This window comes from Acomys russatus, chromosome 21 (genome assembly GCF_903995435.1).
Source record: "Acomys russatus chromosome 21, mAcoRus1.1, whole genome shotgun sequence".
Lineage (NCBI taxonomy): Eukaryota > Metazoa > Chordata > Mammalia > Rodentia > Muridae > Acomys > Acomys russatus.
Genome location: NC_067157.1, coordinates 6,342,003 through 6,360,690, shown reverse-complemented (window position 1 = coordinate 6,360,690; position 18,688 = coordinate 6,342,003).

The window sequence follows — 18,688 nt, the reverse complement described above, 5'->3', positions numbered from 1 at the left end:
CTTTCTCATGAAAGCAACCCCCGCCCCACCCCCAAGGAACAGCCACCGAGGTGAAGCTGCCAGAACTCAGACCTGTGTCTAATGCTAGCACTCAGCCTGCTCAGATTGCAGGGAACCCAAGCCCTCGCCAACCAACTCAGCTACAGCCTCAGCTTCTTTTTCTGTAATGGGTTAAAGCAAAGGACACATACTGGCCTGTTCAGAAAATTTGTGTCTAAATGACTTTCCTTTTTATTTCAGTTTCAGTCCGATGACCTTAGCCCTGGTGACTCTGTTTTAATTTTTAGCCTGGTTTGTTGAAGCAGGCAGAAAAGTTCAGTCCGAAACAATGACTTGAAGGAAGAATAAATGGTTTTTTACTTAATGCTGTCTTCAATATGATTTGATTACAACAGCACTGGAAGACACTGAACTTCGTCAGGCACCTCTGCCCATTGGATAAATCCAATGATTAGGGTGTCGTTCCTGTGTCTTGAGATTTCTTTTTTCTTTTGCTGAAATATTAACAGCCCTACAACAGTGTTGACAGTTACAGCAACACCCAAGGCAAGTGAGCTAGCTGACTGCTGGGAGCTGGGTGAAAGTCCCAAGCCAGGGAGCAGGAAGGAGGAAGCTGCTGACCGCCCTGAGGAACGCAGGTGAGGGGAGTGACGTGTTCTAATACCGGCTAAGACCAGGATGGCAGATGTCTTTTCGAAACAAAGGTGACCAGGGAAGTCAAAAAGGCCTTTAGCCTTCGAAACAAGAGTGAAGGAAAAAATAGACTGGAAAGGCCACTAAACAGAAGAGGACCTGTCAACAAACTCCCCATTTTCTGCGTTTCTCTGCTTTTTCCTTGTTTGTGGGCCCCAGTGATACCTGATTGCCTTATATATAATCATTTTGGCCACCGACCACATGTGTGTTTCCCTTAAGAGAGGTATTGTATCCCTGCCACCAAAACAGTGACTTCATTGAGTTTATGAGTAAAATCTCCAAATAAGCTTGTGACAAGGGTACAGGACAGAGATGGTGAAAGTGACCCCAAAGAGGACAGACTAGAAGCCCCAGCCAATGAGTGTCCTGGAAGCTTGGTCACTACAGAGGATGCCCCTCTGCCTGAAAGCTTCACCAACTGAGAGACCTGTCTCAGGTCTCATGCGCACAGTGCAGAGCCGGGAGAACAAGATGGCAAGGTCACGCAACGTACTACATGCTGCTGTCCGGTGACCTTCTCCAGGCATCCAGGAGAGGCTCGCAATAGATTTTTAAAGATGGGCAAACCCTGTTGTGTCCGGGAGGTGGGGGGGGGGGGGAATCAGCTCCTGTGGGCTTATTGTTGTTATTGTGGCCTTTTTTTCTTCCGCCCACACATCTTTTATTGCCCAGCGGTGTTTCTGTGAGACAAAGAAGCCAGCTGAGACTCCCACAAAGAAGAATGCAGGGAAAGAAGGTTGACTACCTTGAGCAAGAATAGCTTGGAAGGAGCCAAAAGTGGAAAAGGAAGTCTAATTCTGGCCTGGTCCGGTGGGGAGAAAAAAGTTTTTTGAGCAATGTAAACAAATCAGGAAATCCTGGCACTCAGTTCAGTTCCGATCTGGGGAGGCGCTCAGGTCCTTTCCCGAGGAGCAGGCTGCTGTTTGTGAATGAAGTCCAGATAAAATTGTTCATTGAGCTCTGCAGTTTCCAGCTTTCCTTTAGCCTATGGCATAACTTAAACCTTAAAATAATAATAATAAAAAAACCATATGCATGTTATTAACGCTCCATATTCAAATGGAAATTTAAGGCTATCGTAAATCTCTTTTCTGATGCAAATTCCTCTCTGCAGTGCTCGCTGCAGGAAAGCCATTGTATCTGAGTAATCTAAACTTGAAAGAGAATTTTTGTTAAACCAGTTATGATAGGGGAAACATGTTTTTCACTGAGTCAAAAGATTAAAGTTGGTTGTAAAAAGGGGTGGAGGGGCTGAGGGAGAATTATTGGTTACCCAACTAATGATTAGATACAGAACTTCAAGGAGAAATTAAGAGGCACAAAAGACAGAGTCATGAAGATAAGTGAAAACAGCTCCAATGATATTAAATACGTGATGCGACGTTTATCTTAGGTTGTAATCTCTCTTCCCTTAGCCTGCTCTTCTAAGCCATCTTCTCTACCCATTACACCCAGACCCTGCTGCGCGCGCGCACCTGCAGGTTGGAATATCTGGGCTCCCTCCAACCCCCACCCCCCACCTCGTGTGTGTGTGTGTCTGTGTGTGTGATGTCTCTGTGTCTCTGACTCTGTCCCTGTGTGTGTGTACATGCGCGTGCTTGAGTACCTGTGTCTCTCTGTCTCTTGTCTCTGTCTCTCTCTCTGTCTCTCTCTCTCTCTCTCTCTCTCTCTCTGGAATTTTTAGCCCAGAAGAATGTGGACCGGAGAGGAGAAAGAGAGATACAACCCCTCCTTTAAAAAAAAAAAATATATATATATATATATATATATATATATATATATATATATATATTGACTGCTTTATATCAAAGCATGTTTTCCTCAGTACTACATACTCTCATTGCAAGCTAATTTCACTGCTTTCTTTTGATTTGTTGCCATCCTGCCACCCTTCCTTCCCTTACAAACTCTTCCAAGGTCATAGGCATAGTGCCAGGCTAAGGGTGTAGGTCTGTGATAAAGTATATGCTTAACCATGCACCAGGCACGCGTTCAATGGCTACCACCATAGACACAGAAAAGAGTATATCCACGTATGAAGGGCTACAGGAAAGCAATGTAAGTGTTCCTTCCAGCAGCCCTACCAGCAGAGGCTCACAGGTGAGTAGCAAGTTTCTCTTGGGAAGGTGGATTAGAGACCTTGCAAAGGCCTCTGTGGCTCAGGACTTGGCTCTCTTCCAGGCATCTGACCTCAGCCCTAGTACTGATGTGTTTGCATAGAAACCTCCAGAAGGACTTATCCAGTCAGAACTTTGGGCGTCAAGACAAGAGCTTTCTCGATTAACTTCAAAGAACACGGTTCATAAATACAAAGAAAAACATCCCTCTGCATCAATGTGAAGACTCTACTCTGCTTGAAAAGCATTTATGATGGAAAGAAATATTTAAATTGAAAATAAAATATTAACAACAGGACAAGGCCTGACTCATATAGCTCTACCAAAAAGACTTGGAATGCTTGCACACATGCCTGAAGTTAATGTATTATTAATATTTAGAATTGAAATATTATGCCTTAGAATAATTTTCATACAGAAATACCAAGCCAGCCTCTTACAGCTTTGAGGCTAGTTGAGTTACCTCCCCCCACCAGCAGTGTCACCCTGATCTCTTATTTAACGTTAAACATTCGAGGTGGACAATTTAACGCTCTTTGTGGATTGTCCAAAGATTTATGACGCCTGTAGAGATGTTCATAAAATCTGAGCTATGCAAGGCTTTTGGCATCTGTCTCATTGTTATCAGAATCATAAAAATCATCACCCTCCTGTCCCTAGCCAGTCTTTTTCTTTCTAGATAATATAACCCAGAGAAAAATAAAGTTGTATCTGAGTGTCTGCTTTAAGTAGACTTATTGCAGGTGTGTGTGTGTGCGCGCGCGCACGTGTGCAGAATAGTGATATTATGTCTAGAAGGAGAGAGAAGAACATTGAATTAAACTATATGTTTGAGGATTTAAAGAGGCTCTAGATTTAACTGTTCCTGGTATAAGACATCTGATGGGCCAGAAGGATGCTGCCATGGTTGCCATGGGGGCATCTTTCATTTTTTACCACGCAGTGCACTGTCTTGAAAGTGTACACAGAGAAGGGAAGCAGGTGCTTACTCCCCAGCATCTGCTTTAAATGACCACAATGTTGAGAGCACCTGCAACCAGCATTGCAGCCAAGTCTGGCCTCCCATTGTATTCAACTGGCCTTTCTGCCTCCAGCAAGAAAAAGGCATTGTTTATCAGATTTGCCAAAGGATCTTGGGGAGGTGGAGAAAGACAGGACAAACAAGGCTAAAACAAACACAAGTGGAAGGAAAGCACCAAAGACCTTGATTATTTGTGGCTATCCATGGGGAATCTTTTCATTCTGACCTAACACAGAGAGAGAATCAAACATTAGCAGAGACCAAGACAATTTTCTAACGCTTTTTCCCAGAAAACTGCTGTCAGGCAATCTTGTCCAAAGGCTAAGAAGCCTGATGCAGAAATCCCCACAAACCTCACAAATAAAACATTTATTAAACATATATCATGTGCAGCGTTTTGTGCTGTGGGTTTAAGAGGGGAGCAGAGAAAAATCTTGCTAAAAAGGTGGAGTTGCTGTCTGTGCACTTCACACTTTCCTAGTTTGGAGTAACTGCACACTGACTGAATGAGTTGACCGCCTTTCAACTATGCCAAAAGCAGTGGCCTTGGTTTAGGACTGTTCAAATCAAGGTAAGAACAGCAAATGAAACTGGCCCACAAACAAATTCATGGTCGATGTGTTAGAACCAAAATAAAATTAGCAGTCATTATTTGCACAGAAAATAGTTTGAAGTCTTCAAGCAGAGTGTTTGGTCAGTAAATAATTCCACCAGAGCCCCTTTGTTTTCTTTGTGTAGAGCCCCAACTAGTGGGAGGTTGGAAAACTGCACATAAAGAGCCGCCATTCAAATGGCCATGACCATTGGACACCTTCCTACCTGTGGCCAGCCTAGAGGTGCTTACAGACACGGCTGGTCTTCAGGTGTGAGACTGAGGACAGATGCTGAGGGAGAGGGTTGCGAAACTGCCCTGTTCTTAGCTTTCTGTGTGCTAAAGGGCAATCTGGCGCTGATGGAAGCAAACGGACTCTTTTGCATGTGAAATGAGTCAGTTAACTTTATCTACAGCTAATTCGAGAAAGGAAAATGAATTCTGAGTTATTCCTCTCAAAGATCTTTTTAAAAGAAAGGGGACAACATCCTGTGACCAAAACTGCACAGGCTGGAGGAAAAAGACCCGGTTTCACATGCTAAATGAGAATTCGGTTAGAAATATTTTCACCCAGTAGGTAGTCATAACTGATAAGAGATAAGAATGTGCTGTGTTGGGGTGAGGAAGAAGGCTGGAGGCTGCCATGCACCCTAGGCCAGAACCTCAATAAAGAACAAGACAGAAACGCCTGGAAAAGTGGGGTGTGCTGTGCCCTTTTTCTAAGGGTACTGAATCTCAGAAGTTGTTGGGATTTTTAAATTTGTTTCTTTGTGTCTTCTTTCTTCCTTTCAATAACTCTCACTCTGCTCAATTTTCTTTCTTTTATTGAGTTTCTCTTGCCAAAAAGTAGCAATAAAATGTAGACAGCCTGGAAAGGCTATTTAAAAAGTAATCCAAGATGAGCTCATCAATCAAGGATGAGTATGTGTAACAGGGGATGTTGTACAGGCTTCGGCGGGGGGGTGGAACTCTCTAACACGATACATAATGTGTGTGTGTGTGTCTGTCTGTCTGTCTGTCTGTCTGTCTGTCTGTCTCTGAATTCTCTCTCTTTAATCAGATTCTCAAAGGGTCTCCCAAACAAACAAACAAAAATGCAACTACACAGGGATCTGCACATAGACAAAGCCAGTCCCGTTGCAGTGAGTGTCCCTCAGATTGCTCTGACTCCACAGGTCCTGCTTAGGAAAGCCCTGCAGAGCCATCAGGCTGAGTTCACCACACCTCACAGAGCAGGGCTTAGCCTTCAGAGTCGCACGTTTCTCTGTGTATGTTGCCCTAGGACAAGGGTGTGGGGGCGCCCTCCTTACCCCTAGAGGGAATGTGGGTACACGCAGCCCTTATAAGCTGCGGGATGACCACCTCCCCCACACTAGTCTCCTTCCACATGAATTGACAACTTATGCTCACGTTTTGAAAGTAGTGGCCATCATCCGCCACCACCACCCCCTCCCCATTGATTGACGGCTAAAACTCAGAAATGAACAACAACAGCAAGACCACCTTCAACTCTCAGGAATCAAGAGCCTGCTCAGTACATGCAGCTGTTATCAAAGTACTAATTTATGAGAGTTTGCTATGCCCCTCAAAGTTTGTGGTGACTATTAAACAAACAGGTCTTTGCTTCATTTGAAAAGGGATTTGTTTAAATACTTCTTATTTGAAGATCATTAAGACTCTAGAGTTCAAGGATACGCAGAGTGGTGACTGCCTCCCAGTGCTATCTAACGTCTTTTATGATGTCAGCTTTCCCCGGGGATTTTATTTAACAAGTGACTTTGTTGTGAAGAAAAGCTGTCATGGTAATCTATCTGGCCTAGCCTTCACCTTCCAGCCGTGCTGTGGTCACATAGGAGGAGCCTCGGGGATAAGGAGAGAACACACACCATCTATAAGCAATGCCTCATCAGGTGCCCTGTGGTCCAGTGGCCCCCGCACTTTGCTCCCTGCTGTTTCCATCTCCGACAGACATGGCTATGGTTGAAGTGCGCAGAAGGCTAGGTGCACAGGGCATCTGGGCACTGTGCAGAGCTTGCCTCTCTGTTTTCTGTTCAGCTTCCTCTTTTTCACAGTCTGTAAGGACTTTCCAAGGGCTGAGAGACTAAATCTTTGTGTCATTAGAACAAGATGAAGCTTATTTAGGAAAATGATGCTTAAAAAAACTCAAAGATGAATGAGTTAAAAAAAAATGTATTCCCTGACTAAGACAATTTTAAAACCTCGTTCAATATTACAACCACAAACTGCTGGTGCAGATGAAAATGAAAGTGGGCCAGTTAGAGAAGGTTTTGTCTAAACTAAAGCAAATGTCTTGAGTTATTATTTTAAGCATTAGGATTAACAGGCCACTAAACAGTTACTTTCAAATTGAGAAGCTGTCATTTTAAATATTATATCTGAAGGTGTCACCTCTCCTCTAAGGGATATGCAGAAACCGAGTTTCTGGTATTTCTGTGCCTTCTCTCCACCCCCTTAGGACCACTTCCCTTCCTGGCTGAGCAGCCTTGGCTTTTGGCCAGCAGTTTTCAACACCACCTCATTAGGAGCTCCTGGCAGTGTGGTTCAAATGTGAATTTTCCATCTCTCCTTCACAGACAGATAGGCAATGGCAATGCAGTTGGGGCATGTTTGACACATCGAGTTTTGAAAAGGGAAGAGGAGGAGGAGGAAAGCCTTCAAAACTACGTCTATCAAAGTGAAAGTTAGTGGCAATGAGACCATCTGCCTGCCGCGGGGATGCCAAAGAGTCAGTTCTCCTACCTTTCAGGACGTCCTAGGTAAAAGTTAACAGGACAGCCAGCCTCCAAATAAAGTTTTCCCAAACTTTACGACAAACACGAACATAGTGGAAATAAAAGGCACTCGCTAACAGCCCCCATTTTTTAATGGTTTAGGATTCACTTTGGTGTCATATAAAACCTGGTCAACTCAGAGAGGCCAAGAACACATATGGTGATGTGGGTTGGGGTAGGCTGGTGTGTGTGCGTGTGTGTTTTGGGGGGACTATTTACAAACCGTATTTCCATTACTTGTAGTCACATTTTAAACCCACTATAGGTTGAGACATGCAGGGGAGAAAAAAATAATAATGTCAGTTCATGGCATGTTTTGGAGGCAAGCCATACCACCACCGAAGTAAGCCCTAAGCTGAGCTTGATTGGGCAGGTCTACACCTTGTTAAGTAATAACCAGCTCCTTGCCGTTGTAGCCAGTGATGTCAGTCAAATACCAGAAGCAGCGGGATAAGTTCTGGACTTTTCCCTTACTTCACGGAAGTACAAAAACCAGCTTGTGCCGGGCACATGTGCACAAGTGGTTCTCAATTAGCTGGTGTTATATCCCCACCTCACACCGATAATCCACAATTAATTTCTAATTGATTCTGGAAGCATTTCACGTTGCTCTGCCTCTTGGTACGCATTGTGCTTAATCTCGTTTTACTATCTCAGTACTGGGTTGGGACTGGAGCGCCACGCGATAATGAGTGATAATGACCGCAGAGGAATCTGGGTGTTTAAAGTAACAATGAAAATTTACAAAATAGAAGATCCAGACGAAGATAATAAGACTCTGCACACATGATCTTTTTACCTTCTTCACTCTTAATTAATTCCTTCCTTTTGACAGCTTAACCTTACATGCATTTCCAAATAACTTTCCACCACGATTTTTTTTTTCTCAATGATTTCCACAATGATAAAGTGAACTAAGTACAATATGAATGGATTTGTACCAAGGATACACCCTTAGAGTATTGTAACTTTTTATAATTAATAATTTGTCTTTATAAATTAGAATCAAGCTGGTGAAAGATCTTTTTAAAAATTGACCTTTCACATAGTCTAGGTTTTGGTAAGATGAATTATACATAATTATAAACATAATTAGATTTTGGGGACAAATAGTTTTCTAAGCCAAATAGAGTCAGATCAAACACTGAAAAAAAGAAAAATATCAGAATAATATTAATACCACGTTTCATGTATTTAGAAATGTAGTATATATCCTGTTAAAGTTAATGAGATCGTTTTCATCTTCTTTCTTGAAATTTGCACTGGATAAGGAAAGACAAAGGTAGTCGGGACAAGCCCCAGAGCCTAGACACTGAGTTTCTGAGGTTTAGCTACAGCTCCTTTCATCCATAAACAATTTAACAAATTAATTCAAGCAGAACAAAGGAAACAGAAGTTTGGTTTATGTTAGGTATGCAAGGTAGCAAAGCCGAATGCAACTCAGCCTTGGCAACTGTGCCACATGCACAGCTAGAGATGACAGTCATGCCACCAAGCCGACTGACAGATGCCTAGAACCCCAGCCACTGGGAGAGTGCCATAGGATGCCACCGTTCAAGGCTAGCCTGGGCTCACAAGCCCCCGGCCCTAATTGGGGAACTACTGAGAGGTGATGGCTTCTGGAGGTAGCCAAGGGTGGTATTTTAGGTCTTGGTTTTAAGGTTGTGGGCTTTGGTTATGGTAATCAAAGCACAAGTGGATAAACCCACACCCATGGCAGAGTTATCAAAATAATAATTAATAATAATAATAATAATATGCTAAAAGGGCATGGAATTAGGAGGAATTGGAGAGGTAGGAGGGTAGATCTGGGAGGAATTAGGGACAGGAGTTAGGGGTGATTTGGCCCAAAAAATTTATATTAAAATTTAAATTAAAAAGATACAGTCAATTTATCAGATGATGGTGGCATATTTACTTAAAGGTCTAAGAAGTATGGACAAGAATCTACAACTGATTTACACATTTATTATCATTATTATTAATAGTTACTTTATTTTTGGATACAGCGGCTTACTATGGAGCCCAGCCTGGCCTCGAGCCACCTTCCCTCTGAGAGAGCCCTCCCTTGTCTCTTCAGCTCCCAGTTCAGTCCCTTGGCCGACTTCTCCCCGTCAGTCACCGCGTGACCTCTGCTCACGCTTCTCCCTCCCCTGAGAAAGATGGTTGTGGCTTAAGGCTCACACTAATGACCTCCTCCTCCTCCTTGTGACTACCTATAAAGACCCTATTTCCAAATAAGTTCTCATCCTGAGATCCTGAAGAGGATTTCAACATCTCGTAGGGGAATCAGACAGATAAGAGAGGCTGAAGAGGTGGTGGGAGGAGAGCTCTGCCCAGACATTGCAAAGAGTAGAGTGCTCGGGCATCCATCGTGTACAGAGTCACCCATGGAGTCATTGCGACTGCTATCAGAATCCCAAAGCCCTCCAATAGGTGACACCGAGGAAACTGTCTACATGCACAGAGGACGAAATCCCCAACGGGGATGTGGAAAATGATTAATATCATCAATAATTGAAGAAATGCAAAATAAAACCACAGTGAGATTTCACGTGTTACATGACTTTTATAAAAGAGAGAGAGAGAAGTGCTGAGATAAGAGCATGAAAAAGAAAGAACCTCTGTACACCGCCGTGCACTGCCAACAGATATGCAAATTAGCACACACCTTCTGGAAAGCAAAGAAAGAGACTTACTTTAAAAACTAAAATGAAGTTAGGCAGTAGAAACACACGCCTGTATTCCCAGCCCTCGGGAAGCAGAGGCAGATGGATCTCTGTGAGTTCAAGGCCAGCCTAGTCTACAGTGCGAGTTCCAGGACAGCCAAGGCTACACAGAGAAACCCTGCCTAAAAACAAAACAAAACAAAAAAAAAAACAAAAAAAAAAAAACAGAAAAGCGAACAAAACAAAAACCTAAAATTAAGGCTATCAAGATGACTTCATGGTAAAGGCACTTGCTGGCAAACCTGGTCATCTGAGCCCAGTTCCTGGGTCCCAGATAGTGGAAGGAGGGAGGGAACCAACTTCTCCAAGTTGTCCTCTGACCTCCATACATGTACCACACACCTGAATCTACATCTATGTATGTACACACACTCACACACATGAGTAAATAGATGTGATTTAAAATATGTTTTTAGCTTGGTGTGGTGCATGCAGCATGCCTTTGATCCCAGCACTCCAGAGGCAGAGGCAGGCAGATTGCTGTGAGTTCATTAACAAAGCAAGTCCAGGACAGCCAAGGCTATACAGAAAAACCCTGTCTCAAAAAAAAAATATATGTTTTTTTAAAAACTAAAAATAAAGTTATCACATGATCCAGAAGTTCCCATTTTGAAACATGGGCAAAGGGATTGAAACTGGTGTGGAAGAGATGTCTGCACTTGTGCACGTCGCAGTATGGTCGTAGCAGGCAAGACACAGACAGTCAAAACTGCTACCGGTGAATGAATGAATGATTGAATTAGTGAATGACTGAAAATCATACTCACAGCAGGTAAGACACAGACACGATCAAAGCTGCCACCAGTGAACGTGTGGATGAATGAATGCATGAAAAAAATTATATTGTCAGCGATGTGCGTAAATCTAAAAGGCACGGTGCTAAGCGAAATAAGCCACGCCCAGGTGGGGGCTGGGCAGACGGCTCAGTGGTTCAGAGCACTGTCTGTTCTTCAAAGGTCCTGAGTTCAATTCCCAGCAACCACAAGGTAGCTCACAACCATCTATAATGAGATCTGGTGCCCTCTTCTGGCCTACAGGAAGAACACTGTATACAAAATAAATAATAACTCCTTTAAAAACAAAACAAAAATACCCAGAAACACATCTGTGGTACAGTCTCACCTGTATGTGATATTTTAAAAGAGTCAAACTCATAGAAGTAGAAAGTAAAATGGTATTTACCAAGGACTGGGGATTGGGAGCAGGTAAGAAAGCTAAGGCGTGAGCCATAACACTGTTGCTGTCAGACAGGAAGCACCAATGGGACGGGACAAGAATTACCAGGAATAAATTTTATTTGTTCACAACACAGACAAATGATAAGCATGGATGTGATTTGATAGTTATCTTGATAATTATCAGGAAGGACATGATAATTACTTTGATTGGCTGAGCATACAATGTGTGTGCCTGGAAGCATCACAGTGCTTCTCACAACACAAATGCTTATCTCCAGGCCAGGGCCAAAGGCTGGTAAGCCTTGCTCCTCGGGCAGAGGAGCTGAGGCAGGGGGATTGCAAGTCCAAGACCTGTCTGAACTGCAGTTTGAGTTGAAGGCTGGCCTGGGCAACTTAGTGAGATTTGTCAGTTAAATGTATAAATAAATATATACACACATATATGTGTGTGTGTTATAAATGTGCATATTATATATTATTATTGTAAAATTAATATAAATATTAGCATTTCCATTACTATTATATGTAATTATACATAGACATAGACATGTACATATACGGAGCTGGAAAGATGGCTTAGAGGTTAAGAGCACTTACTGCTCTTTCAGAGGACCTTGGTTCAGTACCAAGTACCTATATGGTAGCTCACAGGCCCCTGTAACTCCATTTTCAGGCAACCAGATATCCTCTTCTAATTGCATAGGCACCAGACACACAGGCATAATTCATGAAGGCATAGAATAAAATAAGTACATCTTTTAAAATACTAATATTAATACATTCCTTCTAAGGAGCAAACTGTGTCTTTTCGGATGGAAAGTAGCAAGGCAGATGGCCAATTGGGAACAAACAGCTTTTAGAGGCCCTCTTTCAGAATTTATGTTCACAGTACTTTGTTCTTCTAGCCTAAGTAATAACTTTATCTTTGTTTTGATTTTGAGGATCATAAAGAGAGTCAAAACCCAAAGGAGAGGCTGAGGTGTACCCAGTGCTTCAGCTCTTGCTTACCACGCACAAAGCCCAGGATTCAATCCCCAATACTGAAAGGGGCCAGGTGGTGGGGTGGGGGACAGGGGTGGTGGGGTGGGGGACAGGGGTGGGGGGTGGGGGGGCAGGAGGTGGGGGGAGTCCTAAAGGCTTCATTTCAAACTTTTCTGCAGCTGTTGCATAAACACAGTTGCATCATGTCTCAGACACCACCTGAATGTGTAATTTGCATAGCCTTCTGGCACCCACGAATTACACAGGAAGACGGTTCTGGAATGTGGGCTTTAGAAGGACCTATAAATGAAACCATTGATACAAATCTCTGAGGACCAAGTTCAGCACCTTGAATTACATGGGAAGTGAACTGGCAGCCAAGGGACCACAGGTGTGGTATGTCCGAAAGAGCCCACACTTTCAAGTGTCCCGGCGGCCATCTTCTCCTCAAGCTGCATCCCCCCGGGTGGTCCAGCTAACAAAGCTTCCTGTCATAAAGCTATCGCTCAGTACAAGGCAAGCGCGTTGTGAATGCCAGGTTCAGAGCAGTTCATTGAAAACTTCTTGGTAAGTAATTAAAGCAAGCTGGGGTTTGGGAAGTTCTCCAGGAGGGAGCCCATTTTGAGAACAGCTTTCCAATTCACATATTTCGTAAGCCAAGAGTAGAGTAGGCTTAGTTCAGAGTAACACACACACACACACACACACACACACACACACACACACACACACACCACAAATTGCTGGATTAAAAAGTAGAATCAAGGGCAGGGCCAGACCACAGCAGAAGAGAGTTGGCTTTGAGAGAGAGAGAGAGAGAGACAGAGAGACAGAGGGGGGGGGGGAGGGAGAGAAAGATTGAGAGAGAAAGATTGAGGGGGGGGCTGAGTTTGTTTTCAAAATCACCCATTTACTGGGCTCTTTTGCCTGATTGCAACTACTGTCTCTGGATCCAAATATCCATACTACAATAACAATAAATACAGCTGCCTGCCCACCAGGCACTGAGATTATGTGTTTTAAGTGAATTAAAGGCAAGCAGAGAAGGGGGGTGAGGGGTGGGCTGGAGAGAGAGAGAGAGAGAGAGAGAGAGAGAGAGAGAGAGAGAGAGAGAGAGAGAGAGAGAGGAACTGTTTCTAGAGATCTTTAAAAACAGAAAGTTAAAGAAAGCAAGCTCTACCCACCCCAGCTCTCAGTGGACAAGAAATGTCACTTTCAAACAGTGTGCCTAATTTCTTCCATTGGGCTTCATGGCTCTTGGTATCAGCTGCCTCAGATAGCTCCCCTACACCACAGACCTACAGACTCAGTGGCTTTAAATGGCAATGTATGCACTTAGGTTCAGAGAGCTACACTCATCAGGCAATGTCTAGGTGTCAGCAAGGCTGATCCTGTCTGTGGGCTGTGAGGGAAAGGCCTGTCCTCTCCTCACCTTCTTCGGTTTCCCGGAGCCATCTGGAACAGCCTGTGTCCCTTTCATCTGTGGTTCCATGCCCATGCGGCCTGCTCTGATGTAACTCCTCTGGTGTCTTTCCTCTGAAGGCTAGTCTGATAATGGTGACGTGACTGTCATTTGAGGCAACGTTTCGGAGTTGGAGGAATTAGGGTGTGAACTTACCCAAGGGGCCGTTGTTCTGCCTCCCACAAGACTTCAGAAAAATTGGATTAGTGTCTGTGACATTGTTCTATGTTTTGAATTAAAAAAATAAAAGGCCCACAGGGGCTAGACACTCTGGGAACTTAACATCTCCAAAATAAGTCTGACTCGTTCAGGCCTTGGAGGAGCGTGACGTCAAGTGGGAAGGGCATTTGCGAGTAGAGTGGAAAAGTACTGAATAGTGCTTGGGTCATGGTGTGCTGAGGCCAGCTCTGTGAGACGATGAAGGAGTTGCCCTCCTGAGTGGTCCAGAGAGCCGGAAGCATGCGTGGGAAGAGAGACTTACTTTGTACACCCACATAGCTCAGTGGCTTAACACTGGGTTGATAATGAGGGAAATGAGTACGTTATGTACTTTGGATTGTCATAGTCCAAAAATCTAAATGTTTCTAGTATCTTGGGGGCAAAATTATCTATGTATCTCTGGAACAACCATGTCACTGCTCTGATTACTCTGACTTTTAGCAACTTCATGACTTTAAAAGTCTGAATCTGTGCCAGGCATGGTGGTGCATGCCTCTAATCCCAGCACTTGGGAGGCAGAGGCAGGCGGATCGATGTGAGTTCAGGGTCAGCCTGGACTACAAAGTGAGTCCAGGACAGCCAAGGCCAAACAGAGAGAAACCCTGTTTCAAAAAACAAACAAACAATTTTTAAAAACCCAAAAAATATAATGTCTGAATCTGTTGATTGCATCTCAGAATATTTTTTGCTGTTTCTGTTTGTTTGTTTCAGATTCAAATTTTATTTCACATTGATGGGGACAAAGAAAACATGTTTGTATCGTTCCACATTACAGAACTACATTGCAATAGAATTACTAAATTAAATTATTAAATGAGATTTTATCCTTTTGTATGACTGAAATATCAGTTTATGTTCTTTGAAGTTAAGCAAAACGACTTAGCAAATGACTAAATATGACTGTCTACGAGCCAATGAAATGACTCAGTGGGAAAAGGCACTTGACACCAAGCCTGGTGATTTACGATCAGTCTCAGGGATCCATATAGCAGAAGGCAAAATCAGCTCCTGCAGCTTGTTCTCTGACCTCTACAAGTGCAATGTGGAAGGCCTGCTTCTGTGCACGCACACACACACACACACACACACACACACACACACACACACACACAAATAAATAAGCAACTGTACTAAATATAAATGGATAACTTCCTTAATATCCTACACGTCTTTTCCTAATTATGTCCATTATGGATTAGCATCAGTATGTAACGATGCACTCGTAACATTACTTTGTTGATCTGGGACAGAGAAACTCGCCCAGTTGAAGAAACCACAAGCACACAGGTTTGCTACATATTAACCTCGGTGGTAACTGAATACTCTTATAAATCCATTCTCAATGATTTTCACCAATAATGTGAGCATTTTGACTACCTAAAGTCAACCCTCTGATCTTTTTTATGTTTGTAAAAAGACTAAGTAATGGTTCAGTACTTGCTGCTTAAGCAAGGGGACTTGAGTTCATTCAGCCAGGACTCCAGGAAAAAGCCAGGCTGTCCATATGTGCCTGTAACCCCAGGGAAGTGGGGAGAAGAAGCAAGCGAGGGCTTCTTGGCCAGTAGGCTAGCTTCAGACTCAGTGAACAACACTGTCAAAAACAAAAGAAAGAACAAGAAAAGAAAGAGAAAAATTATTTAACCAAAATGAAACTTTCACATTTGTGTATTTGCAGATAAAAATAAAACATTTTAAAATAAATTCCTTACCTTCTAGAGAAAAAGCAAACTTAATGATACGCTGCTTTATGAAGAGGCAATCATTTGGGGTATCAGTTTGTTAATGATCTCAAATATTTCTGAACATGCCAGAATGTGATCTGACTGCTCTCCCAATGGCTTGCAGAAACCAAGTGAAGCTGCCACATCATCATTCTTTCCTAACTTCTAATAACTAAATGCTCCAAATTTGGATAAGGCTCACTGAAATATACAGCACAGTACATTTCAGTATGCTTTCCTTTCTTTTTTAAGTGCACATAGATTTGTAAATACCAAGCGGCCCAGATCCAGAATGTTGGATCCCAGTGCATGCTGGCAGGTATTGACAGCAGCAGTACAATATGAGGTCTGCCGTTGAACAATCAAGAAATACAGAACATCTTTTGTTTCTTGAGAAGGGAATATTAAATAGAGGTAACATCAGGGGAAAAGAAATGTACAGAAAAAGATATGTGCAGAGTCAGGCATAGTGGCACATGTCTGTAATCCTAGCCAGCACTCAAGGAGGCAGATCTCTGTGAGTTCGAGGCCAACATGGTCTACAGAGTGATTCCAGGACAACCAAGGTTATGAAGAAACCCTGTCTAAAAAAAAAAAAAAAAAAAAAAAAAAAAGGAAAGAAAGAAAAAAAAGAAAAAGAAAGAAAGAAAAGAGAAAAAAGAAAGAAAAAGAAAAAAATGCTCTCCCAAATTAAAGGGCTATTAGTTGAAAGTGTTATCCATTCTGTTGGGAATAGTATAAATATCAACTAATTCTTGTATATTATAATGTTTGCATGTATACCAAGTCATATTTGAAATACAGACGCTGCGTAGTGACTAAGAAGCTGTGGGGTAAATTCATAGCTAAAGCCACAGTGGTAACAAGTCATTTGTATTTTAGCTGTTCTTTATCCTCGAACAAAGTTTCAGTAAGCATGCTGGTGATTTTAAAACGATAAGTAACGAGAAATCTCACTGCAGTGGTTTATTATTTTACTGAACTACATTAGAGAAAAGGAATCCAGCCACTTTACCTGTTTAATACTCATGCGTTCTGTACCATGCTATGCAAATGCATTTATGTCAGGAAGAGACACCATTTAGTCAGTGCCGAGTGGTGTGTGGCTGCAAAGCATTTTAACATTTAACTGAAAACAGAAATATTAAGAAGAGACATGGGGAAAGGTCTATACGAGTGACGCTGACCTAATTCCAGAGAAGGCATCTTAGTGATGTCAACCCAAAAAACAAAACAAAACAAAACAAAAACCTGTTTGTTTATTTAGTCCTATTCTGGTTTGTTTGTTTTTATTTTATCTTATTTATTCTTGCTGTTTTTGTTTTTGTTTTTGTTTTTGTTTTTGTTTTTTGAATGTCTAATGTTTTCTGACGAGAGTGAAAAAGAAAGAAAGAGTTTGACTTTAGGTGAACAGGGAAGTGGAGAGGATCTGGGAGGAATCAGGGAAGGGAAAACTGTGCTTAGGATACAGTGTGTGTAAAAAAAAAAAAACAAAAAAAAACAAAAAACCTATTTTCAATTTAAAAGAAAAGAAAGGTTCAAGATTATTCAAAAAGGAAAACTATAAGCCAGAGAAACTGTTACAGTTTCAAGAGATGGTATGACAAACAGACTCACGATGAGCGCACAGCAGTGAAAAGCCTGCCATGGCCACTCACATGAGAACTCTATCTTCTGGAGCGACTGCTGTGTTTCCCACGTGGCTGCCACAGTAATCCCCAGTGTGAGACTCCGCTGAAGCGGAGCAGGGTTCTGCTTGCTGAGGTGTCTAAACAAGTTAAGTAATCCACTGATTCCTGGAGAGAAACATGGACTCCTCACAAGTCTGGCACTGTCTGGCTGTAGGCAATAATTCTTCCAAGACTGAGAGAGCCTAGATCAACATATTCATGAGGAAAACCAATAATCTAATATGTGTATGTGCGTGTATGTGTGTGCATGTATGTGTATGTCTGTTTATGTGTACGTGTGTGTGTGTGCGTGTATGTGTGTGTGTGTGTGTATGTGTGTGCATTATATGTATGAGTGTGTATGTGTGTGTGTCTTTGTTTGTGTGTGTATGTGTGTGCATGTATGTGTATGTCTGTTTATGTGTACGTGTGTGTGTGTGCGTGTATGTGTGTGTGTGTGTATGTGTGTGCATTATATGTATGAGTGTGTATGTGTGTGTGTCTTTGTTTGTGTGTGTATGTGTGTGCATGTATGTGTATGTGTGTGTGTGTGTGTGTGTTTATGTTTGTGTGTGTATGTGTGTGCATGTATGTGTATGTCTGTTTATGTATACGTGTGTGTGTGTGCGTGTATGTGTGTGTGTGTGTGTGTATGTGTGCTCTAAAAGGGGCTCTAAAAGCATAGGTCAACCTGGTGCAGTGGTTCCCAGCCTTCCTAATGTAGTCCTTTAATACAGTTCCTCATGTTGTGGTGACCTCAACCATAAAATTATTTTTGCTTCTGCTTCATAAGTACAACTTTGCTCCTGTTACAAGTTGTAATATAATTTATCTGTGTTTTCCAGTGGTCTTAGGTGACCAGTGTGAAAAGGTCATTCAATCCCCAAAAGGGTCAGGGCCCACAGGTTGAGAACCTGCTGCTCTCACACTTATTTCTGGTGTGTTATGGCCAACCTGAACTCCTAGTATCCAGTGATTTGTTTTGGTTTTTGTAACTCAACACTTCTAACTTTCCAGGCACCTACCTCTAAGGCTTCCGGAGCCCCTCCCATTCCCTGTGACGTGAACTGGTTAGGAACAGCTGGCAGTGGCTGGCAGAGGCTGGGTACCACCTGGGGATGCCTGCGCCTCCCTAGGAGCCTTGGAGTTTGAAAAGGTGCTGTTGCTTGGTAGCCTGGGAGAAATAAGCAGCTTCCCATCAACCCACTGAGATCTGTGGAACACAGAGTGGGGCTGCTTTCTTTGGGGCCTCTAGAATAAAATAAAAAAAAAAAGAAGAAGTAAGAGAAGAGGAAAAACTGGCTTATTTGAGGGAAATGATGTAACTTATACATGGGGTTTTCAGGCAGTTTCTGAAATGATCAACAGAAATTGTGGGTTGGTTTTGTTGTTTTTTCCCCCCCATGGTTGTAGAAATAAAGATATCACAAATCTGACTAGAAAAATAAAGACAAATTAAGTTGCAATGGTTGAGCTGGACCAGTTGTTTTCCCGGTGACCTACAGACACA